This window comes from Bubalus kerabau, chromosome 15 (assembly GCF_029407905.1).
Source record: "Bubalus kerabau isolate K-KA32 ecotype Philippines breed swamp buffalo chromosome 15, PCC_UOA_SB_1v2, whole genome shotgun sequence".
Lineage (NCBI taxonomy): Eukaryota > Metazoa > Chordata > Mammalia > Artiodactyla > Bovidae > Bubalus > Bubalus kerabau.
In genome coordinates this window covers 55,296,543-55,322,352 of record NC_073638.1, presented here as the reverse complement: position 1 = coordinate 55,322,352, position 25,810 = coordinate 55,296,543, and the positions used below count along the sequence as shown (strand labels likewise).

The window sequence follows — 25,810 nt, the reverse complement described above, 5'->3', positions numbered from 1 at the left end:
CCCACCAGGGCTGGGGGTTGGAGGTAGACAACTGGCATCACAGATGTTCCCTCTGCTTCCATTGGCACAGGGTTGGGGGCAGGGGAGGGGGCGGGCAGGGAGAAGGATATAGAGAGGGGGCAGCATAGACTTAAGGAGTTTATTGAAAAGAGAGCCCAGTGAATATAAATATCTATTCTCTCCCAGCCCTCCGGCTTAAAAAGCCCTGACACACCTGGATTCTTGTCCCAGCTCCACCCCTTACGTGTGCAACCTTGAATCTGCGACATGGCCAGTCTGAGGCTCGGCCTAGGCTATAAAGCTTCTGAGGTTGGTGTGAGGTCAAATCAAACTACCCAGCAGGAGGGACACCTGGTGCCAGGTACTTAGTAGGCCACTGATTTGCAGAAAGATTTAGTTCTAGCCCAGAACAAAGCAACTGGTTTTTTAGATACTTGGTCTGTGACCTCTCTCTAAGCAGGAAAGAGGAAATTTCTCTTAAGCTCCATAAAATGATCAGGGCAGCTTAGATACATTCTCCACTCATGAGCCCAGCAGGGGAGGCTCTGAGTCACCTGGGCATTCTCTCTGGGATGGGGCAGCCCTGACTGCATTCTTGCCAGTGGCCTAGGGCAAGTCCCTGACCTCCTTGTTCCTGTAGAAGGAAGGTAAGGGACGCCTAACTCTCAGCATTGTGGAATTACCTATACAACTCTATTGAAGGACTTCCCTGGTGGTCGAGTGGCAAAGCCTGTGCTCCCAATGCAGGGAACCTGAGTTCAAGCGCTGGTCAGGGAATTAGATCCCGCATGCCTCAACTAAGAGTTTCCATGCCACAGCTAAAGATCCCTCATGTTGCAACAAAGATCTGGAGTCAAAAAAAAACACACACACACACTCTATTGGAAAGCAAAAAGCACCACTGATTCATAGTGAGTGCAGGCCAGTGGCTCAGGAAGCCAAGGCTGTGTTTGTTCCCTGTTCTGGTGACCAGCAGGCTCTGTGACGCCAGCTCAGTGAAGCCTCGTTTACTTTCCTTAATGGGACAGCTGGTTAATTAGCCTCTGAGTATTTCTGACAAATGCCCCTGTGAACTGACCAACCCTGGATCAGCCCTCGCCAGACCTTGTCACTCCTTATGCTTAGCTGGCCAGCTTTGGGCATGAGGCCATGACCCAGCATCCCATCCCCTGATTCTCGGCTCGTCCCTCAGATGACCTGATGGAGCAGTTGCTGTGCTGGCGACGGAGAGCAGGACAGAGCTCTGCCCCTGAAGCCTGGTTCCGGGTGGGCAGAAAGAGAGGATTTAGAGAAGGATCAGTGGCAAGGACTTGGTCAGGGCATGGAGGACAGTCAGTGGGAACAGTCCTGCCTGGCTCTGTTACCAATTCCCTGTGCCTTTGAGCACTTGACCTTTCTCTCTCTGGGCCTCAGTTTTGCATCTGAAAGAGCATGTTGGGGAAGGTTGTCCCAGGAAGCTGTGAGCTAACATGAAGCAGTGTGAGTCAAGGAATGATCTCTGAAGCCAGCCAGGCCTGGAGCTCTCACCCTGGCTCCTCCATGTCCCAGCTTTGACCTTGGACAGGTCCCCTAGCCTTTCCAGACCTGTCTGACAGGTGTATGCTGGTCCTGCTAGCCCAGGGCAGATGCTGATAGTGGACGCCCTGCCCAGCAGTGTCTGATGATAGTGGGCCTCAGGGCAGCTTCGGCCCATCCCCACCTCCTTTCCCTAGGAGGAAGTTCCCTAGGAACTCTTGCCCCCAGCAGATCTGGGGGGCCGCGGACTATTGCAGATCCCAGTGCTGAGTCTAGTGAGCTGTATGTAATGCTTGTGCAGGGGACTCCAGGATCAGGATGGAGCCAGCCATCCTCTGCCTCTTAACGGGAAGGGTGGGGAGTGCGTACGCTAAGCCCAGCCTCGGATCTTCAACAGCACCTTGGAAACTTGGTTGTTTAGAACCACGGAATCTTTCTGTCCCCAACTCTTGGAAGCACTGAATCATGGAACCCTAGAATCTTGGCTCTTTGAAATCAAGACTTTGAGAAGCAGACTAGACTCAGAAGTAACCTCATGGATCCTCTGATTCACATCTCCCTCTAGCCCAGGCGACCCCTCTGTGGACCCCTGGTCATCCAGGGTCAGGGCGCCCTCATGCAGGCCTCAGGCTTGAGTCGGGTCACCAGGCTGCCTGCCACCTCCTTGTGGTCATGACTGACCCCAGGCCCATGCCCCAGGGGCTGGTAGCACTGACAGGCAGCTGGGAGGGAGCTCGATGCTGCTCAGCTAAGAATAGAAGGCTTTGTGCGATTTAAGTAGCAGCCTGATCATATCAGGCCTCCCAGCCAGGCCTCGGAGAGCTTAGGAAGCAGGATCTGAGGCTACCTTGAGTCCCCCCTGGGTGAGGGAGGGAGAGGGTGGGTGGAAGGTGCTGGGGCAGCCACTGGGCTTCCCTGGGAGTTCTCTTCCGTTTCCACGTGGTGATGATTTGACTTTTTCCATCAGGCGAAGCTCTTTGCTCCTCCCTTCTCCTCCCTGCGGCTGGCTAGGGAGCATCACTCAGCATTCCCCTAGGAAGGCTGGGGAACATCTCTTCTGGGAAGAATTCAGACAAACAAACCAGCCTCTGAGAGGAACAAACAGATCGATGAAAATGGCATCGTCTGCAAAGAGAGCCGATGATGGCGGCCATTTATTAAGCACCTACTGCATGCCAGACCTTGGGCACAGCGTTTTGTGTCCTTGCCCTCTCTGACCCTCACAGAGGAGGTAACTGTGTCCCCGAAATACAGACGAGGACACTGAGGCCCAGGTAGTACTTGGCAGAGCTGGGATTGGGACCAGCGACCGTCCCACCTTGTCTGTTCTGGAGACAGAGGATTCCTGAGTTAGGGGAGAGATGAGAGTCGGGGTTCTTGGAGAGAGCCCTGGGCATGGAGGGCTCTGTCTCTCAGTGCAGTTGTGTCATTCCAGTACTGGATTGCGAGGCGGGATTGTGATCCTATCACAACATAGGCGAGGCACTGGCCCCTGTGTGTAGAGTTGGAATGAAACCAAACCCCTTCCTCTTGGAAGTGGGCAAAGGCTGCCTAGGGCGGGATCACGAGGCTGCCCCTTCTTTTTTAAATTTTAATATATTTGTGTATTTGACTATACCAAATCTTAGTTGCAGCATGTGGGATCTAGTTCCCTGACCAGGAATTGAACGCGGGCCCCCTGCATTGGGAGCTTGGAGTCTTAGCCACTGGACCACCAGGGAAGTTCCAAGGCTGCAGCTTCTGATTCTTGCTCTTTTGACCAGTAGTGTCCTGGTGCCCTTCTTGGCAGGTCACTGGTACCTCCCACCTCCCCTCCCTCTCACAGATTATTCCCAGTGAGAACTGGAAGGAATTCTGGGTAACCTTCTGATTGTACAGATGGGAGAACTGAGGCCCCTGAAGAACAGGGATGGCCCGAGGTCATGAAGTAAGTGAGCCTGGGAACGTATAGTAGGTGTTCAAGAAATTCTTTCTTCAGGCCAGGCCAATGCTTGTTCCCCTGTGGGGTGCTGCATCTGTGTGGAGATCGTGGGGGCCTGGAGTGGGCTGGGATCTCAGCTGCATCCTGAGAGTCAGGAAGGCAAGGGCCAAAGGCCCCGAGCCTTTGTCTGTATGCCCCAGACTCATCTATGCTTGCCCCAACCCTGCCCAACTCAAAAGTCCCCTCTTCCATGAAGCCTGCCTGGACTATCCCCTCTAAAACCTCTCCTAATCTCCCTCTCTAACCCAAGAGTGGGATTGTGGTTCAAAAAAACCATAACTTAAAATATACTATTTTAATCATTTTTAAGAATACCGTCGATAGTCTTAACTGTATTCACATGTTGCACAGCAGGTCTCTAGAATGTTTTCATCTCAAACACCTGAAACTCTGTACCCACTAAATAATAACTCCTCATCCTCCCACCAGACCTTGGCAACCGCCATTCTCCTTTCTGTTTCTATGAATTTGATTCCTGTAAATACCTCGTATAAGTGGAATCATGCAGTGTTTGTCTTGTTGTGATTGGCTTATTTCACTTGGCATAATGTCCTCATGGTTCATTCATGTTGTAGCATGTGATAAGATTTTCTTCCTTTTTAAAGCCAAATAACATTCCATCATATGTATATACCACATTTTATTTACCGATTTGTTCGTCAATAGATCCTTAGGTTGCTCCTGTCTCTTGCTGCTGTGGAAAGAGCAGGAGTTTTGAGGTTGAATGGGCCTGGGTTGGATTCCTGGTTTCCAGCACCAGTTGAGCGGTAAGTCTGCTATTGCTACTGGGTCACTTGATATTGTACCAGATTAAATTGCTGCAAGGATTAGAAATGGTGCATGAGAAAATACCCCAGCTCGCGAAGAGCCACCAGTGAGTGGTAGGGGGATTCATTCTTGTTATCTGCTTTCCTCCTAGGCACAGATCCCTTTGGGGCTTTGTAGGACCCACATACTGAAGTTCACCTCAGCCCCCATCCACCAGACCAACTCAGCATCTGGTGAGTCTTGGAACGGTGTCACTGGAGGTGGCCTGGATGGGAGGGGAGTTTGGGGGAGAATGGATCCATGTATACGTATGGCTGAGTCCCTTTGCTGTTCACCTGAAACTATCATAACATTGTTAATTGGCTCTACCCCAATACAAAATAACAAGTTAAAACAACAACAACAGCAACAGTGTCATTGGAGAGCACCTGGGACCAGGGACTTGTCCAAGTTCACACAGCTAGGCCTTGGCCATGCCAGGGTAAGAATAAGGTCTCCTGCCTCCCAGCCTGGCACCTTCCCATTGCAGGCTCCAGGATCCACAGGTCTTGTTCTTAGGAGGCACTGGCTCTCCAGGATTGATCCTGCAGCGTGCAGGGCTGAGGGAGGTGGGGAGCAGGGAGGCAGGCATCTCAGGCTCATCCATGAAGGGCAGAGGTGGGTGGCATCTGCCAGGCTTCCCTCATCACCGCCTTCTCCAGGTGACGAGGGGGTCACGTCCAATTCATTTGCATGGCTTGGGCTCATCTAAGGCCCTTGCCTTGCACCTGGGAGCTTACTCTGCTTTCATTCACACTCACTCAGCTATTCTTTGTGCATCCCTACTCTTGGTTGTTTATTCTGCAACCACTCCCTGAGGCCTGCTGTGAGCCTGGAGACCAGTCGGACCTTGCAGGCCCTCAGAATGGCATGGCAGTGAATAGTGTGGACACAGGCTAAACTCCCTGGGTTCAAATCCTGGTCTGCTGGTTACTAGCTCTGTGACCTTGGGCAAGTTGCTTAACCTCTCGGTGCCTCAGATTCTTCTGCTTTAAAGAGGAGATAATCATGTTCTAGTTACTACTGTTATATAACAAATCACCCCCAAACACAGTGACTTTATGTAAGAACAATCACTTGATTACCGCACAGTTTCTATAGCTCAGGATTTAAGATGGGCTCTGCTGAGCAGTTCTGGCTCAAGGTTACCCATGTGGTCTCTGGGCTTTGTTTCTCTCTGAGCTCATCTGTGCTTCCCCACAGTATGCATCCCATTTGATGACCTGGCCTTGGAAATCTTGTAGCGTCACTTTAGCCATCATTCCTAACCCTCCCGGATTCAAGTCGGGGGTGATAACATAGACCCCACCTCTCCATGGCAAGAGTGTCAGAGTTCTAAGGAGAGCGTGGGGGCTGGGAGTTATTAGTGCCAATGTCTTTGGAAATACAGTCTGCCGGAAGTGTAAGAGTAAGATGAATCAAAACACAGGAAATATCTAGAACAAAGCCTAGGCATTGTAAACAAATGGTAGCTATACATAGTCAAGGGTGATTTTGACCAGATGCAATTACTCATGATATGCTGACTTTAGGACCTGACTCCTACTGCTAACTGGCAGCATTTCCCATTTAGGTACTGAGGGATCTATAGGAGTTCGACAAGCCGAGGCTAGTGGGAAGGCATTCCATGCAGGGGGAACTGGTTGTGTAAAGGTGTGGAGCTGGAGAGTGGAGTCCCTGGGGCAGGGACTTAGGCCCACTTGGCTGGGGCTCCCATGTGTGGGAGGCCAGGATGGTGAGTTGAGGCTGAGTTGAGAAGAGTGCACTATTGGGTTGGCCAAAAAGTTCGTTCGGGTTTTTGCCATTTGGCCGATGCAACATAAAAGGTTTGTTTGATGCTATGGGTCCCAGGGAGCCCTTGGGTAAAGTATGAGGGGCTGGAGTGCCCCGCTGGAGGAGCTGCTTCTGCGTTGGCATCAGCAGGACTGGGGCGGGGGTGTAGGGAGAGAGGACAGAATGAGGGGACTCATACCCAGGTGTTTGCCTGGGGTGTTTGCATCAGTTTTGCATGCGCTGTGCACACCGCCGGCTTGCTTTCCCGCCCCTTCCAGTATATTGGATGCACGTGTGCATGCATGCGCAGTCGCTCAGTCGTGTCCAACTCTTTGCAACCCCATGGACTATAGCCTGCCAGGTTCCTCTGCCTATGGGATTCTCTAGGCAAGAATACTGGAGTGGGTTGCCATTTTCTTCTCCAGGAGATCTTCCCAACCCAGGGATCAAACCTGTGTTTCCTGCGTCTCTTGCATTGGCCACCTGGGAAGCCCAGTATATTGGATACTTTGCTGTTTATTCTCTGCTTAGATTGGCTCTCCTGCAGAGGAAGGTAGAAGATTGCCACCCTCTGGGAGGATGATTACCTTGGAGGAGGATTCTGAAGGAGCCTGGCAGCTGGCAGGGCCAGAGAATGTCCAGTGGCCACCTCCTCTGTCCCCACGCCCTCATGGAGAGCAGCCCCTGCACTCCTCATTATCTCCCCTTCCTCCTCTGCCACATTGCCGGGTCCAAATGGAACTGACCCTGAGGGTCATGGTCCCCAGCCCCACTTACATCACAGGTGGGGAAACTGAACGCTGCTGATGTGCTCCACATCCCATAGGAAGTGAATGGAGGAACCCACGCTGGCCTTCCGAGTGGCTGTGGCCACGTTCAGTGGTCCTGGAGGCTCCTCCCTGCCAGGCCCTCCACTTGCCACTCTCCATCTGCCTCTGAGGTCAATGCATCCCTCCTGAGGGAGGTCATGGCTGGGAATATGATTTCAAGGAAAAAAAAGAAAGTCTTAGCAGCCGTGTGGCCCTGCGTTACCTCGTCTCTCTGAGCTGTGGTTTTCTCATCTGTAAAAAAAAGTGTGAGAACACTGGCCCCAGCTGGGTTGTCTTAAGGATTAGATGAGCCCCCTATGCTGACCTCTTATCTTTCTGATGCTGGGGCTGCACCTGGAAAGGAAGCTGACAGGGGTTACTCAGATGTGACGTTTGAACTAAGATTTGGAGGCACGGCAGGGCTAAGGCTGAAAAAGGAGGGGACCTTGATCCTGAAAGCTCTGAGCTGTGATTGGGCTGTGCAGCCCTCCCCTGTATATGAGAAAGTGTCCAAGGGGGAGATTGGGGTGCTGTCCCTTCTGGGGGGCAGCCTCCTGCCCCTAGCACTGAGAGGAAGGATGTGATGAGGGAGGGCTTCCTGGAGGAAGAGTTTGTGGAAACTGAGAGGGAAGGAAGAACTGAGGCAGATGGTGGTTCTCTGGGGTCTTGCCTTCCCCAAGTCCCTGCGCTGCAGCTGTGAGATCCAGCCCTGAGCCCTCACCCAGCCAACCTTGACTCCTGGAGCCCATGATGCCCAGGGAGGCTAGTACTCCAAAGGAGACAGCGGTCCTAGTCCATGCTGCTTCCAGGAAGCTGTGTCTATGGGGCCTGTCTGTGCATCTGCACATACCTCCGCAAGCCCGTGTGCTGATGCTGAGTACCCATAAGTATTTGCCTGGAAATGCATTCTTGGTGTATTTTTGTATGTCTACGTGTATGCATTTGCAGGCCCCATGTGACACCTCCTTGTAAAAGCAGACAGGTTAGAATGCGTCTAAAAGGGGACAAGGAGATCAAACAAGTCAATCCTAAAGGAAATCAACCCTGAATATTCATTGGAAGAACTGATGCTGAAGCTCTAATACTTTGGCCATCTGATGTGAAGAACTGACTCATTGGAAAAGACTCTGATGCTGGGAAAGATTGAGGGCAGTACTGGGAGGCTCCCGGAGGAGGTGTCTCTACCCAGAAAGCTGGCTGCAGACAGCAGGGGCAGAGGATGTGGCCAGGTGGCAGCCCAGTGCCGCCCTGGGTTCTGCCAGCCCCAGGGCCTCCATCCACACTGGGTGTGGGGAGGATTGGGGGTCCTTACCTGCAGATACTTTTTTTTGGCCTCATTGTGCAGCGCATGGAATCTTAGCTCCCCAACTAGGGGTCGAAGCTGGAGCCCCCACCAGCACAGTCCTAACCACTGGACCACCAGGGAAGTCCCCTGTGAATACTTTTGACCTCCTAGGAGGCAGAAACCCTACAAACTCAGAACATCCTGGTAAACCAGGTCCCAGGTCAATGGTTGAAGCTTAGGACTCTGCAGGGTTGGCTTCGCATTGCTTTGTCTCCATTGCTCACCAGTGACTTCATAGATGCTTCAAACCAGCAAGGCCTGGGAAGGTCAGGACATTGATTCGCTTGCTTCCAAGGGTCCATGACCAACCCCATCCCTGGACCAGCTCCCAATTACTGGGAAGTCCTTCCTCTGGATCTAACCTAAGTCTTTCCTGCTGTGTGCTCCCTTCTCATGAACTTGTTCAACCCTGCTCTGTGGAGCCAAGCTCATCAGCAGGCCTCTTTGAGTGGCGGCCAGTATTTTTACAACTTGTTTTCATGAAGTTGGTTTGAAGTCTCCCTGCATTCCCAGAATGTCAGACCCGCCCTGATTCACAAGGATTGACCAAAACAGGATCTGTGCCAACGAGAAGAATCTAAGGACTTAGTCATCCCCCTTGGATCATCTTCATATTCTCCTGCTTTCCTTCCAGTAAAAAAAATAAAAAGAAAGATTAGCTCAGATGGCCAGGAGGGATGTAAATAGACTCAGATGATACTGATGGTGGACAGGAGAGGTCAGTGTTCAGGCTTTGCAGGGGCCTGTAACCTCAGATATGCAGATGACACCACCCTTATGGCAGAAAGTGAAGAGGAACTCAAAAGCCTCTTGATGAAAGTGAAAGAGGAGAGTGAAAAAGTTGGCTTAAAGCTCAAGATTCAAATGAAGATCATGGCATCCGGTCCCATCACTTCATGGGAAATAGATGGGGAAACAGTGGAAACAGTGTCAGACTTTATTTTTCTGGGCTCCAAAATCACTGCAGATGGTGACTGCAGCCATGAAATTAAAAGACGCTTACTCCTTGGAAGGAAAGTTATGACCAACCTAGATAGCATATTCAAAATCAGAGACATTACTTTGCCAGCAAAGGTCCGTCTAGTTAAGGCTATGGTTTTTCCAGTAGTCATGTATGGACATGAGGGTTGGACTGTGATGAAAGCTGAGTGCTGAAGAATTGATGCTTTTGAACTGTGGTGTTGGAGAAGACTCTTGAGAGTCCCTTGGACTGCAAGGAGATCCAACCAGTCCATCCTAAAGGAGATCAGTCCTGAGTGTTCTTTGGAAGGACTGATGCTAAAGCTGAAACTCCAATACTTTGGCCACCTCATGTGAAGAGTTGACTCATTGGAAAAGACCCTGATGCTGGGAGGGATTGGGGGCAGGAGGAGAAGGGGACAACAGAGAATGAGATGGTTGGATGGCATCACCAACTCGATGGACGTGAGTTTGAGTGAACTCCAGGAGTTAGTGATGGACAGGGAGGCCTGGCGTGCTGAGATTCATGGGGTCGCAAAGAGTCGGACACGACTGAGCAACTGAACTGACTAACTGAACTGACTGAGCTCAATTCAAGCCTGTGTTCTGCTGCCTGCCACCTGGGGGTCTTTGACAGTCTCTGAGCTCCATAGCCTCATTTCTGAAATGGGAAAACAAATGGAACCTACCTTGTAACTGTCTGGGGTTGGGGAATCTAGAAGCAGACCCTGAGACAAGGATTCATGTGAAACTGAGTTACTAGGAAGTTTTCTGGGGGAAGAGGAAAGGGTTGGGAATTACTAAGAGCATAAGAAAAGTGGAACCAGAAACAGAAGGAGCAGCAAGAGCGTGACTTCAAGCCAAGCCCCTGGGAGGGGAACTTGGCTGAGCTCCCAGAGCTAGCTGCCAGGGGCGAGATCGCTGCAGAACTTAGACCACGCCCAGGGGGGTCCCTGGTAAAGGACCCCTGAGGCGCGGCTGTGCCCACAGGAGAGGGGATTTAGGCAGTTCTGATGGCAGCTCACCCATACGCCTCCACAGGTGTTGGCTCTCAGGAGGAGCAGAGACCCAGGTTGGTGAAGGGGTCTCAGGGGATGTGAGTGGGACCAACAGAGGCAGAGTTCTCCAGGCACAACCTGGTTCTGAGGGAGCACTGTTAAGTGTCAGCTCTTCCCTCCTGTTAGAAAGGGGGTGCACAGTGGGTGCTCCAGGGTCATGTGGTCAGCAGCCAGAACCATCTTCTGAGAGCTGCCCCGTGCTTCTCTTCTGCCCCCAGCCCCAGGCGCAGTCTCTGTCCCTCAGCACCCAGAGGTAGATCCCTCAGAGTGCCCCAGCCCCCAGGACTCTCCCTGACTGCTTGACTTCAGGTAGTGGCTCCAGCCCTAGCAGGGGTGACATCACCCCTGATGTCCTGATGTCACCCCTTCTAGAAAAGTCTGCCTCTATGCCACCCCCACCTCCAGCCCCACCTGCACTGCAGCAGGGACTGGGGTCAACCGGGAGGTTGCACAGAGCCATGGAGCCCTGAGCACCAGGGAGGAAGTTGAGGCCAAGGGGCCCATCCCCCACCTGAATTGAATTTGGCTTTTCTTCCCAGCCCAGCCCACCCACTCCGCTGTGTCTACTGGACTTTTTCCATAGAAAGTGCTCAGGGATGGCTCGTTGAACTCGTGTGGGTCAGCGTATCCCAGGAACAAATAAACAGAAGTGGTGCGTCCAGGACTCTGACTTTGATGGCTTTAACTGGTGATGTCAGCCTGGGTCGACCCTGATGGAACTTGTCCCAGTCGTTCTCCTGCACCTGTGATAGCCCAAGGGATGTCACCCTAAGCTGGCCTCTCCACTCTGGCCTTTGAGGGTCTAACCCCACGGAGCATGACAGGTCTGGATTCTAGTCTGACTCTTTCACCTGCTGTGTGACCTTGGACAAGTCACCTGCCCTCTCTGAGCTGCAGTGCCCCCTGTTTCTCACCAAAGTTTTATACATGCCCACCTAAAAGCAGATGGTTTCAGCATGGTTAATCCCTGCTTGATTCATACCCCGAGAGGTGGAGTGATTTGCTTCTGCTCATATAACAAAAAGGTGAAGATGAGAGGGCCAGGCTCCACTCCCCGCAGCCTCCCATGCCTGCTTATCTGAGCACCTTGACCAGCTCTGCTGTGGTCCCTACCAGCTCCAGTCTCATTCGGAACCTGAGCTAACCTCCCAGTGGCCAGGATGAACTGAGCCAGACACCAGAGTGGTCAGTCACTGCTGTTGAGTCAATTAGCCCCTCGTACCACATATGATGTAAGAGGTTCCATGCTCAGATGGGCAGGATCCTGATTCACCGGGCTTAATGTCTAGTCTGCTGCAAAGCTGTCTCCCCCATCCTGAAGCTCAGGGGACCTGCAGACCCCAGGGGTGAAGGTGGACATAGGGTGGAGGGCCCAGAGGACGAGGTGGCCTGAAGCGCCTAGTCCCAGGAGCAGGCAGGAGGGGCTGATGACTGGTGGGTGCAGGGGAAACAAGTCTGCTTATTCTGCCTAGGCTAGGCTGGGGGGTGGCTTTGATCCACCGCCAAGGCCCCCCTGGCCCTCTGGTCCAGGCCTCCCAGGGCACACCGAAGAGTTCAGGAAATATGTGTTGGTGACTGGATTTGTGTTGTCTAGACGCTTGGGAGTCAGATAAAGTATGAATCCTGGCTCTGCCGCTTGCTTAACTGTGCCCTTGAGCATGAGACCTAAACCCTCTTGAGCCTCTGCTTTGGCATCTGTAGAATGTGCTGTAATGCGAGGTTAAGAGGGGTAAGCGAGAGGACAGACAGGGAATGTCGGCCTCATACAAAGCCGTGGCCGGCCCTCCATAAATGGTGGATGGTGTCTTCATGGAGGGACTCCGCATGCGCCAGGCCAAGTAGGAAACAGAAGACAAACAAGGTCCCATCGCATGGTTCGGTAGTTTGCAGTTTACAAAGCCCAGTCAGGTCCTGCTCACCGGGTCTCCCCTAAGTCCCACGAGGCCGTCTGGGCTGAGTTGTGGCATCTCCATCTGACAAATGAAGACCCTGAGCTTAGAGATGAGGCCGACCTGCCTTTCAGTGTCCCGGCCACACTCAGAACCCAGGTCTCCCTACTTTCACTCTCCTGCATGTTCCTCAGCCTTCCCCCCTTTAGAACCCAGGCCCTGCCTTCTGGAAGCTCTTCATGAAAGATGCTGGGAAGGTAGAGGGCAGGGAACAGGGAGAGTTGTCAGCTCAGATGTCAGGGGGCTGAGGGTGCATCCTGGTGGCTTTAGCCCAGAGTGGGTCACTGTGACCGGTAGGCCCAGAGTGAGGGGACAGGAGGGGGCATGGGTAGAAGTAAGCTGAGGTGAGTGCAGAGAAGGAGAAAACTGGTGCTGGGGCGCATGGGTTGTTCCCTCTGTCTGATCCAGTGGGCACTCCCAGCCTGGTGAACCAGCAGCAGCTGGGCCCTCCTATCTGGGTCCCTTTGCAGATGGGGCTGGAATGTCAGGGACTTTAAAGAGTACCAGGTCTGTGGGAGATGGCCCTCAAGTCATGGCCTCGGCCCTTGAGGGTGTATGAGTCAGCTCCGGAAATAAGGCCCATGTCTAAGCATGGGGACCTTTCATGTAAAGAGCACTTTCTAAAAGGCAGACTTAGGAGGACAAGGCTGACTTCACCACCCAGCTGATCCTCAGCGAGGAGGAGCCACCAGCTCAGGTGGCCTGAGCCCCACAAAAGTGAGTTGGTGGGCAGGGGGTCAACAGATAGGTCTGGTCTAGACTTTTCCGGGCCCAGGACAGAAGTACAAATGGAGGCCACACAGTCTCTGTCATATATCGGGAGGTTACAGAACAAACCAAGAAACTATTAAGTAAGATAGTTTCATTGTCACGCTTTGTAAAGTTATGGTTTTATATGATTGAAAGGAACCAAATTTCAAGGAGGACAATTGTTCTTACACATCCGGGCATTTTGTTGGTGGGCCGGTGGAAATTTGGATGAGTAATAAGACATATTTCATAAAATATATTTTGTTGTCTTCATGTTAGCAAGATCACTATAATTGTTATAATCAAGATTTTCACATCATTTGAAAATTGTGTATTGATAGTAATCTAAAGGATCAAAAATAAAATGCAGTTATATTTAAAGTATGTAGAATTTGAATAATTTCCATAAAAAATGTAAATTAAATATAAAGAAAGGAAATTTTATATTTTCAAAAATTATTTTATTCCTTGAAATTATCTAGGAAATTAAAACTATATGCATCATAATTAATATCTAATTTTAAAATATAATTATTTAAATATATGTGATATAGTAATTAATTCAAAGTTTTGAAAATTTTATAAAAATGAAACTATTCATTTGTAATGAAACTATTCATTTTTGTGTTTAATGTCCATCTAGTTGTAAAGAATTAGTATCACATTTCGTGTTACATTAATCTGAGTAATATGAATTGTTAAATACTGTAAGATGTTTCTCGGCTGCCATGTGCATTTATTGTGAATACCACACTAATTCATGAGTACTTTTAGAACCACAAATTGCAACAGGGAGACAAGCCAAAAAAAAAAGAGGATGCTCAGTGTTACTGGGAAATGGATATTTTGTTATGTAAGACGTTGCTGCTCTCTGAAAGGATCAGACAAGTTTGATTTGTCTGCCCCCCCCTCCCGCCACAAGCATTCTTGCCACTTAGTCCCCTTCCTCCTGCCAGTAGCATCCTGCTTCCCCCCACTTCCCTCCCTCTACCCTACGCTCAAGCCCGTCAGCAACTGTGCATCCCTCAGACCCTCATCTGGACAGAGTCACCTTTTGTTCCTGAAACCCAAGGAATGAAGAGTTTCTCTGGGGCCTGAGCTGTGCTAGGAGAGCAGAGTAGGCTTGTGGTCCCATGGATGTTGTGTGACGGAAGCTCCTGTATGTTCTGTAATATGTTTGTAAGCATGTGTTTGTGATGTGTGGGGCTCAAGGTCATGACCCTTCTTCCTTGAGCCTAAGGGTGGTACAGGAGACGTCTTCTTGTCAATGAGATCCCGGCCCTGTGCTAACAATAGATAAACGACGGTGCTTGCACTACACCTGGAGCTTAAATCTAGGTATTGGCATCCACTGTTTCCATCTCTTTCATATAAGTTTTTCTTCATTTGTTTAAAACCTATATTCACATCCTCCTATCCTTCATTTCATTGTAGAATATCAGGCCATAGGGCTCTTGCAGTACAACCCTGTGATCCTCCAGGTGAGGGAACTGAGCCTCAGAGAGGCACACTGTTGTACGTAATATCACACAGCAGAGAAGCTCTCTGACGAGGTTTCCCAGTGCAGACAATGGGTATTGCATTTGAGTTTCAGGCAAGATCTGAATAGGTGTCGCTTTGTCCCAGTCAACTTCCCTTCCTTCATCAGACTCTGCCTGGGGAGAGTCTTCATCAGCACCTGCCCCGGGGAGCTCCTGTTGGGGGATGAGGGTTCTGTTAGAAGAGCCACTTCCTGTTTGGGGCCAGGCACTTCCTTCAAGTGACTCACAGGCTCCCGCTGGCCCCGTGCTGGGAAGCCAAGGTTGGGGGTGGAGATGGGCCTGGCCTGCCTCCTCCCTTGCCTGCTACCCAGGCTGGGTGACCCTGAAATGAAGCAGTGCCACAGAATGGATGTAGAAGATGGGTGATGGAAGGGGGATGCTAGACCATTCTCATCCAGACTGGCAGGCAGGGCTCTGAGAGTGCGGGACAGCTCAGGCTACAGTGGGCACGAGGGCAGCCTCCACATGCAGCCTCTCCCACACACATCAGGTTTTCAGGTGCCCGCTGCCCAGTGGAGCTGGGATCCCCACAGGGGGAACTTGGGATACTTTCTCTGTCTTGCAGGCCAGTGAGGTGTGGTGGGAAGAGCAGTAGGTCGGGGGTCATGGACTTGAATTTCTGAATCAACTTTCTAGTGACCTTGTCAATTCCTGGCTGCTCTCCAGGCTTCAATATCCATGTCTGTCTGATGGTGGAGGGCTTGCTGGCTGTGACATGTTGTGGCAAATTGTTATTGCAGGATTTATATTTAAGAGATATGGGTTTGAATCCTGCCTCCGCCACCTTGCTGAGTGTGTCTATCTCTCAGAGCCTCCATTTTAAAATTTGAAATGATAATCATCACTTTAAGCAATTTACATAATTTAATCCTCACATCAACCCTATGGGGGTAGGTTTTATTATGATGAGTATTGTTTTATACATAAGGAGATTGAGGCCCAGAGAGGTTAAGTAACTTGCCCAAGGTCACACAGAAAGAGCCAAGATTTTAACTTAAGCAGTCTGACCCCAGCATGTGTGCGGTTAACAACTATGTTTTAGCTACTTAAATTGTGGTCTCTGGACCTGCGGCATCAGCATCACCTAAGGGCTTATTTAAAAAAAAAAAAAAAAAAAAAAAAGGAGTAGAATTTCAGCCCCCAGCCTAGACCTACTGAGTTGGACTGCCTTTCAACAAGATCCCTAGGTGATTTGTTTGAGAAGCCCTGCTCTATTTATATCCCTCTGTCACTTCGGCCTTAGGATCATTGTGAGAGATGAAGAAAGTAAGTGTTCTCTAAACTGTAAATTGCAGTGCATTCAGGGCTCTTTGAGAAACCTGGGGGCTGGAAGTGGAGGCAGGACTGGGGGCACACCAGGAGTCCATCTCTCAGTAGCTGGATGTCATTTCTAAGCTGTCTGTGAGCCCAGTTCTGTCCCCCCACCCGGCCAAGGCTGAGTTTTGGCAGTGCCTCTAGCTGGTATGTGGCTCCAGGCCCTGACTGGGTTGGAGAAGCTCCTCATGTCGTCTTGGTATTGGGCTGGACCACAGCTTGAGCCGCCCCTGCCCTGGGTCCCACCCTGGCTCTGGCTCTGACTCTCTGGGTGACATAGGCAGACCTCTGGCCCCACCAACCTCAGTGTCCCCTACTGGGCAGTGTGGCCGCATCCCCCAAAGCCTGCAGTGCTGACCCAGCACCCTTCTCCTCTCGCCATGGCCTGTCACTACCAAGTCATCTCCCCTCCCAGTTCCTGGGCAGGAGGGCCGAAGGAGCTGGCGATGGGGGAAGCGGTGCATGAGTCAGAAGTCAGCCGCATAATTGCGGTGCTCCAGATCCCGCCTCCAGCCCACCCAGCCCTCCCTCAGCAGCTTTAGAACAGCTGGTTTGGCGTCTACCTCCAAAGAAGCAGGTCTCTGGGCAGCACGAACAGGCCTCTGCCTCCTGGGAGCCAGACAAAACCCCAGGTTTCACCCCAGGGTGGCTGGGCCTTAGATCATGTTTCTGTGGGTCCTGGTGGGGGCAAGAGTGGTTCCGGAGCAGGCTGTACTGGGTTAGGGCCGGTTTGTGGGCAGCACGTGTGGAGGTGCTTGTGTGGGATCTCACAGTCCACCACCAGATCACGTGGGCTCCCCCACCCACTTGGCGGCTTTCCTAGAACGTGAACTGGATGTAGCCCATCCCTGGTCCCCATACCCAGCACAGGGTGGGCGCAGGGTGGGGGCTCACTAAGGGCCCGGGGGAGGGGAGAGGCAGCATGGACTTATGTGTGATCTGACTGGGTTTGTCCCCTCAGCTCTCCCACTGAAGTGACATCACCACCTCCATGGACAAGACCCCTCTCCCCCAGGAGCCCAGCTCATAGCCGCTGGTACCTTCTTCCAGGTAAAGGAAAAAGCAAAGAAGGAGGCAGGCAGAAAGGAGTTGGAGGCAAGCTTCAGAGAACATTCCACTGGGTTCCAGAATGATGTTCACTCTCACGGGAGTGGTAAGCTGCAGTTCATGGGAAAAGAGGAAATAAGGATTATTATTCCATTTTATAGGCAAGAAAGAAAAAAATAATAATATTCTGAGTAGAGTTATCTGTTGCTCTCTGCAGTGGACTAGATACTTACCTAAAGCACCTTATAGGTATTAGCTCATTTAATCCTCACAACAGCCCATGAGGCTGGTGCTGTTATCTCCATTTCACAGATAAGGAGGCTGAGGGGTAGAGGCATCAACGAACCTGCTGAGTTAGTAAGTGGTAGAACTGGGTTCCAAACTCAGCAGGCTGGCTCTGGGTGCACATTCCTAACCCTTATGATTTATTGCCTCTCTAGAGCCAGGCATTAAACTGAGTTTCCTTGACTTTCAGTTTAGAGGTTTGATGGAGTCCCATTTCCAGGGGAGATATGTATTTTTAAGAACAAATTCTGGAGAAAGTGATGCGTCAGCCAAAGGAATGAATGGTAAATGGTGGAATTAGAGGCCTGAATCATGGAAGGAGCATGAACCATCAGGGTTTCCTGGGCCAGCCAACGCCTAGGGCTTTCCTTCTCAGCATTTGAGCAAGGTCAGAAAGGAAACCTGGCTGTCTGAAAGAGGGGAAGAGAAGCTTAGGCCCCAGGTTCTCAGACTTGCCTGGAAGTAGTCCAGCTTGTGCTCCTCTTGGAGTGCTGTGATGAGGAGAGATGCAGGTGGCAGTGAGGAAATCAGTATTCTGTGCTAAGTCTGAGGTCGTCTTGTACTAGACCTGGAACACATGGCAGAGGGTTCAGAAAAAACTGTGGGAGAAAATACTTGAGACTTTTTTTAGTAACTTAATTTTTTCTGTAAATAGGGAAAAGGCTAATTATTATTCAGAGGCAGAATTGGGAGCAGGATCAGAAGTGGCTCTGCGGTTGGGTGGTTTAAGAGGCTCCGATATGGTCCTTCGTTCCTTCGTTTGCACATTTAACCAGTGCAAACGGGAGCTTCCTTGGTGATGACCTCGTGTAAGAACACAGGTCTGCTGCGCAGTGATTCCTCTAGCAGGGACGGGGGCCTGGGGGAGCTCGTGACCCTGTCACCTGCAGGGTCACAGATATCATCTGCAGACTCTTCAGGAAAGCTGGGCTGGATGGATGAGAAATCTCCACCTGGGGAGGCTCTCGGCCTGGTGGGCCAGGCAGCCACGGAAACAGATAATTACCGTGCACAGAGGCCTATGATCATGTCTCAAGAGCTCTGCCTGGTGATGGGAGGACAAAGGAGGAAGCAGTGGGCTTCTGCAGGGGGGATCAGACCAGGCTTTGTCCAGGGTGCCTTTGTTAAGATGGACGGAATTTGGGGCGGGGGCGGGAGGGCACTCCTGGCAGAGGGCCCAGCACCGGCAAAGGCTTGGGGGAGCGGGGGAGACTGCGAGGTGCTGTGTTGCTTGGAGCACAGTCGTGTGAGGAGGCGCAGGGGCAGGTGAGGTGAGACAGGTAGGTGTGAGGGGAAGGAAGCGAGAGAGATTCCTAAAATGGCAGGACTTGCTTCTCCTCAGGGCCTGCTTCGGAAGCCTGTTTGTATAATAACTCTGCTATTTTGCATAAATAAATAAAATAAATCATTGCTCACCATTCCCTCAGGGAGCAAAAACCGGGCAGAGACAAGTTTGCTCAGGGCCTGTCTCTGCCAGACTCTGCTTCAGCCTGCCCTCCTCCTGTTCAGGGCTCCCTCCTTCCAGAGACCCAGGGAGAGGCATCGGAAAAAGCCAGCTTGGTTCCTGTGACTGAATCACTGGGCACTTGGGAGGGACTGGGGCGTCCACCGGGGAGGGAGGAGAGACTGGGGAAGTCTCTCGCCTCACCAGGCCCCAGGCTGGCCCCATGCACACTCTGCCTGCTCCTGGGGAACCTGTCACTGCTGCTGGGGGCGGAGGTGGCTGGGGGCGGGCTTCCCCTCTTAAGAGGGCCTACCTTCTGTTCTGGTTTAAAGAGGAACCTGTCGGCCCTCCAGGGAGGGAGGGGCCTGTCTAGAGGCATATACAAGCCTATGCAAGCCAGTCTGCTGGGGAACCACCACCAGCTGTACAGGGGATTTCTGCAGGGATTGAAGGCCAGAGGGAATAGCTCCAGGTCTTCCCTGGTGCTGACATTTGATGACTGTCATAGTCTGAAATCCAGGGCTAGTTTTGAGATCCCTGTTGGATTGCACCAGGATTCTGTCATTGTATGAGACTTGGGGGAGGCGATTCTAAGACCCTGGTTAGAGAGTATGTGGGCTGTTCCTGGTGACTGCTCAGCCCAGCCCACAGCCCTGATCTGGGGAAAGAGAGACCCAAGGAGAGGTCCTTTCTGTGCCAAAGGAACCCAAGGGTCCTGGGCAAGGTCCTGAGCTTGGCCTCCATTCAGCTACCCTAAGCTTTTCCCCCAAAGAATAAACTACCATGACAGGGTGCTGCTGGCCCACCAGGCCCCAAGCATGCAAGTCAGTCCCCCAAGGGCCTCAACCAAGGATGCAGCTCAGCAAACCTGTTCTACCTTCTAGCAGCCTCAACTTCCTCGTCCATTAAATGGGGATCTGGTACTTGCCCGTGGAGTTGGGGCCATGCTTCAGTGAGACGATGTGTGTGGAGACTTTGCACGCTGTAAAGTGCTGTGTGTGTGGTTATAATCGTAGCTGCTGTTGCTCTGATGAGGTTGCCGCCTTGAAAGGAGGAACCACCTGAGTCTCTGTACATCTCTCTTGGGTCCCAGCATTGCAGAGGCTTCTGAAACATTTACCGCATGAGCTAGAGAGCCTTGGGTATGGAACAGATAATTCCAGAGGCTGTGGTTCTGAGGAAGCCAGCCCTTCTGGGAGGAGAAGCAGGGAGCACTCCCTACAGGAAGGGCAGAAGCACCCACATTTGAGGTGAAGCCAGCCTGCTGGGAATTCCCCCGGAGGAAGAGCCATCAGAAATCTTCTGGGACAAAGTGTTGGGTAAACAGGAGGCCCTGGCACCACGGTGAAAAGAGATTAATAGTGACCCTAATTAGGGTATGGTTGATTCTTTGATGGCTCCTGTTGAGCCCCAGCCTAAGCCACCAGTAGCTTTTCCCCCAAAGAATGAGTGGCCATGACGGGGGTGGAGTAGCGGGGAGTATGCTGGCCCACCAGGCCTCCTTCCCAGGCCCTCCTGCCCCCGCCCCTCCCCACTGGCAGCTGCCTCAGTGACAGACTTCCTTCCTGCCCTCTGTCTGCCTCTTTGCTGATTTCATTAGAATCTAGGGCTTTCTCTGAGGCCCAGAGAAATAGAATGACTTGCCCACGGCCACACAGTGAGATGTGACAGCCCACATCTCTCAGTTTAAGCCATCTGATGAGGCCCAGGCAATGGGGAAGATAGTGACTTTGAGCATTCTTCAAAAGCTAAGCACAGGCGAGCGGTGGGGAGGAGCCTGGAATCTGCTCGGTACCCCCATCTCCAGCCGCAGCTCTGTGGCCGGGGACTTGTTCTGTGGGTCTGGTGGGTTGTTTGGAGAGTCAGCCCAGCCGGTGAGCTGCCTGGGGATGCCTTGCTGCTGCCCCCCGAGGTCCCCAGAGGCCTGGGAGGCTACTGTTGGCAGCAGAGCCCACGGTCACCACCAGATGGAACCGACATGGGGCTTAACTTCCTGCTGGAGCCCTCAGTCCTGGGAGAGGCCCTGCTCACCCTCCCTGCCACCACCTTTCCCTGTGCCGTCCGCCTAGCAAGACCCTCTTGTGCTAGAAGTCGTCCCTTATTTCTGAGTTCTACTGACATCCACTGTCTCCAGGAAGCTGCCCTGCAGAGCAACTGGAGGAAGCACAGGAGTTGTGGGTCCAGAAGAGACCCTGACCTGGCAGGGCTGGGTTCCTGGAGGAGGGGCTGCTGCACCGAGATGAGTAGATGGACGGAGTGGCCCTGAGCTAAGGTGGCTTCCCAGGTACAGCTGCACTGGGAACAGGGGATGGGCATGCAGCGAGGAAGGACCACAGGGAGGCCCTGGTCTTGCTCCATGGCCATGTTCCGCAAGCACTATAGGGAGGAGTCCCACCGCCTTGTGCCGTTTCCCCTTGGGTTTCACTCTAAGTCAGGTGTGGAGTCGTCACTGTGCGTTATCCAGGCCATGACTACCTATACCTGGGTTCCTGTCGAAGATGGTGGCGGCCCCTGGGCCGAGATGGGGCCCAGGATGACCAGGCTTCTCACCTTGTCACTAGCCTGCCTGCAGCTTTCATCCTGATCTTAACTGCTCCAGTCAGAGGCGGGGTTGGAGGAGGCCCTTCCCCGTCAGACCAGACAAGGAAGGACTGGGGAATTTGTCCTTCCATCCTCCTGGAGCAACCCCATCTCTGCTTATCTCCTGAGAATGAGGAGAGAGCAGGTGGTTAAAAGGTTTTAGAAGCTGAGTGTTAAAAAGTCCCTTAGAGATCATCGGATGTGGTTTAGACCCTCCCCTGATACAGACAGGAAAGCTGAGGCCAGAGGCTTGTGGAGGTCACCCAGCCTGCTGGTGACTGAGCTCAGTCTCCGCCCACCAGCCCTGGGGCTGGGCTGGGGTTGACACTCAGCGAGGGTGGCCATAGCCAAGGAGAAGGGGTGATGGCTCGTCCTCCATGTGTGTGCCCTGCCTCCTTCCCTGGGGGCTGGAAGGCTGCTGGAGGGGGGCGTCAGGTCCCTGCCTGCCCCAGCCCTGAGTCCATGGTGGGGGTGGGGTGGGGGAGTCCTCTCTCCTCCCCAGAGTTCTTGGCCCCACTCTGTGCCCCTGCTGCCCTGGTACCAAACAAAACATTAAACTTGGCCCTTTGAGGTGCAATTTTCAGTGACACATGCAGTGGCTGTCATAGAGGGCGGTAGAAATGAGGACAGATGGACCCTCTAGGGCTGGTGCCTTGGAAAGACTGGGCTTTAGGCTTGGCAGCCCTGGCTGCAAATGCTGTCTTCTCCACCATTAGATGTTTGGTCTTGGCTGAATCATGTAATCTCTTAGGAATAGATTTATTGATCTAGCTATCTATCGACAAGATGTGGCAAGAATACACAGAAGAACTGTACAAAAAAGATCTTCACGACCCAGATAATCACGATGGTGTGATCACTCACCTAGAGCCAGACATCCTGGAATGTGAAGTCAAGTGGGCCTTAGAAAGCATCACTAAAAACAAAGCTAGTGGAGGTGATGGAATTCCAGTTGAGCTATTCCAAATCCTGAAAGATGATGCTGTGAAAGTGCTACACTCAATATGTCAGCAAATTTGGAAAACTCAGCAGTGGCCACAGGACTGGAAAAGGTCAGTTTTCATTCCAATCCCAAAGAAAGGCAATGCCAAAGAATGCTCAAACTACCGCACAATTGCACTCATCTCACACGCTAGTAAAGTAATGCTTAAAATTCTCCAAGCCAGGCTTCAGCAATATGTGAACCGTGAACTTCCTGATGTTCAAGCTGGTTTTAGAAAAGGCAAAGGAACCAGAGATCAAATTGCCAACATCCGCTGGATCATGGAAAAAGCAAGAGAGTTCCAGAAAAACATCTATTTCTGCTTTATTGACTATGCCAAAGCCTTTGACTGTGTGGATCACAATAAACTGTGGAAAATTCTGAAAGAGATGGGAATACCAGACCACCAATCTGCCTCTTGAGAAATTTGTATGCAGGTCAGGAAGCAACAGTTAGAACTGGGCATGGAACAACAGACTGGTTCCAAATAGGAAAAGGAGTATGTCAAGGCTGTATATTGTCACCCTGTTTATTTAACTTCTATGCAGAGTACATCATGAGAAACACTGGACTGGAAGAAACACAAGCTGGAATCAAGATTGCCGGGAGAAATATCAATAACCTCAGATATGCAGATGACACCACCCTTATGGCAGAAAGTGAAGAGGAACTCAAAAGCATCTTAATGAAGGTGAAAGTGGAGACTGAGAAAGTTGGCTTAAAGCTCAACATTCAGAAAACGAAGATCATGGCATCCGGTCCCACCACTTCATGGGAAATAGATGGGGAAACAGTGGAAACAGTGGCAGACTTTATTTTTTTGGGCTCCAAAATCACTACAGATGGTGACTGCAGCATGAAATTAAAAGACGCTTACTCCTTGGAAGGAAAGTTATGACCAACCTAGATAGCATATTGAAAAGCAGAGACATTACTTTGCCAACAAAGGTTCGTCTAGTCAAGGCAATGGTTTTTCCTGTGGTCATGTATGGATGTGAGAGTTGGACTGTGAAGAAGGCTGAGCGTCGAAGAATTGATGCTTTTGAAGTGTGGTGTTGGCGAAGACTCTTGAGAGTCCCTTGGACTGCAAGGAGATCCAACTAGTCCATTCTGAAGGAGATCAGCCCTGGGATTTCTTTGGAAGGAATGATGCAAAAGCTGAAATTCCAGTACTTTGGCCACCTCATGCGAAGAGTTGACTCATTGGAAAAGATTCTGATGCTGGGAGGGATTGGGAGCAAGAGGAGAAGGGGACGACAGAGGATGAGTTGGCTGGATGGCATCACTGACTCGATGGACATGAGTCTAAGTGAACTCTGGGAGTTGGTGATGGACAGGGAGGCCTGGCGTGCTGCGATTCATTGGGTGGCCAAGAGTTGGACATGACTGAGCGACTGATCTGATCTGATCTATCGACCAGTCAATATAGATATTTAAATTAAATACATATATGTTTAATTATTGGACTTCCCCTGTTGCTCAGCGGTAAAGAATCCCCCTGCAATACAGGAGGCACAGGAGACACGGGTTCAATCACTGGGTTGGGAAGATCCCCTGGAGAAAGGCAGGGCAACCCACACCAGTATTCTTGTCTGGTGGGCTACAGTCCATAGGGTTGCTAAAAGTCAGACAAGACTGAAGCAACTTAGCATGTATACATAGTTAATTATTAGATTATTCTTTTGGTGAGAGTTTTTATTTTATTATTATTATTATTATTATTTTAGTTATTTCATATCTATTAGGATTTTCCAGGCAAGAATACTGGAGTGGATTGCCATTTCCTTCTCCAGGGGATCTTCCTGACCCAGGGATTGAACCCAGGTCTCCCACGTTGCAGGCAGACTCTTTACCATCTGAGCCATCAAGGAATCCCTGGTGAGAGTTTTTAAAAATTGATTAGAAAATGCAGAGTTCCTACATACTCTCTTTCCCCTACCCCACAGTTTTCCCTGTATTAATATCTGCTGCTGCTACTAAGTCATTTCAGTCATGTCTGACTCTATGTGACCCCATAGATGGCAGCCCACCAGGCTCCCCCGTCCCTGGGATTCTCCAGGCAAGAACAATGGAGTGGGTTGCCATTTCCTTCTCCAATGCATGAAAGTGAAAAGTGAACGTGAAGTCGCTCAGTCGTGTCCGACTCTTCGCGACCCCATGGACTGCAGCGTACCAGACTCCTCCATCCATGGGATTTTCCAAGCAAGAGTACTGGAGTGGGGTGCCATTGCCTTCTCCAGTATTAATATCTAGGGGGGTTCATTTGCTATAACTGATGAGCCAGTGTTGATACCATATTATTAACTGAAGTCCACAGTCTACATTAGGGTTTACTCTTTGTGTTGTATATTCTATGTGGTTTGACAAATGTGTAATGACATGTATCCATCATTATAGTATCATACAAAATAGTTTCACTGCTCTAAAAATCTACCTGTGCACTCCACTTCCAACCCCTGGTAACCACTAATCCATTTACCAGTTCCATGGTTTTACCTTTTCCTGAATGTCATATGGTTGAAATCATACAGTATTTAGCCTTCTCTCATTGACTTTTGTCACTGAGCAGTATGCTTTTAAGGTCCCTTCATGTATTTTTATGGCTGATAGATCATTTCTTTTTGTGAAAAGTGAAAGTGCTCAGTCATGTCTGACTCTTTTGGACCCTATGGACTGTAGCCCACCAGGCTCCTCTGTCCATGGAATTCTCCAGGCAAGAATACTGGAGTGGGTAGCCATTCCCTTCTCCAGGAGATCTTCCCAACCCAGGGATCAAACTCAGGTCTCCCGCATTTATTTTTACTGCTGAGTAATATTCCATTATCGGGATGAACCCTATTCCTCCATTCACCTGGGACCCATATTTCTAACCTGTAAAGGAAGACTGTCAAGCTCTACTTTGGACAGTTGTCATCAGATGACACAGGTACAATGCTCAGCATGGTGCCCTGCAAGCCACCCCCTCTACCTTCCATCACCAACTTCTTTCACTTTAGCATAATGTTGTCAAGATTCATTCACATTGTATTAATAGCATGTATCAGCGACTTATTCCTTTTTATTGTAACCTTGGGTCCTTTTCGTACTGTCTATCTAGTGCCCATTCCTCAGATAGGTAAAATAAGTCCCCAAGGTTACACAGCAAGTCAGTAGGAGACCAGGCTGATAGCCAGGCACTGGCACCTGGCTTGAGACTCCACTGTCAGGAGAGCGTGCAGACCTGGGACCGGAGGCAGCAGGGTCTGGGGGCAGTGAGGGCCTGGCAGCCGGCCAGTCAGGGGGAGGGATGAAGAGCCAAGGAGTGGGTGAGGTGCATTCCCAGGGTATAAGGGTGGGCAAGGCCCCTGGAGGTATGCCTACCCCCAACAACCTTCACCCACTCCATAGCAGACTCTCACTCCATCTCCCTCCTGACTCCCTTCCCTGTGCAAACAGGATGCTGTGGAAGTTCAGGTTAAGAGGTGAGGGCTTTCTCTTGTCCCAGAGCCAGCAGGGCTCCAGGCTGGATATTTCTTTGGAACTTGGCTGATAGCAGCAGCCCTGGGAGGTGGCTTGGAGAACCAGAAGATGGGAAGTGATGCCATTAGTCTGGGCAGGAGCAGGACAGGTGCGGAGAATCTGGTCTCTGGGGACTTGTCCCAACCACTCAGGGTCTGGGCAGCATGTCTCT

General features: G+C 51.1%; 1 protein-coding gene across 3 annotated transcripts in view; it reads left to right on the top strand.

Moving 5' to 3' along the window:
- The window catches only part of GDPD5 (glycerophosphodiester phosphodiesterase domain containing 5), a 90,935-nt gene that overhangs the window by 17,853 nt on the left and 47,272 nt on the right, over positions 1 to 25,810 (top strand). The window contains exons 3-5 of one of the 3 annotated variants that reach the window (XM_055549106.1): positions 4,163 to 4,263; positions 4,416 to 4,497; positions 16,764 to 16,852. The gene's annotated coding sequence lies outside the window, so the exon portion shown is untranslated. The remainder of the gene's footprint in view (positions 1 to 4,162; positions 4,264 to 4,415; positions 4,498 to 16,763; positions 16,853 to 25,810) is intronic. The other 2 variants (XM_055549105.1, XM_055549107.1) reach the window with 2 other exon arrangements.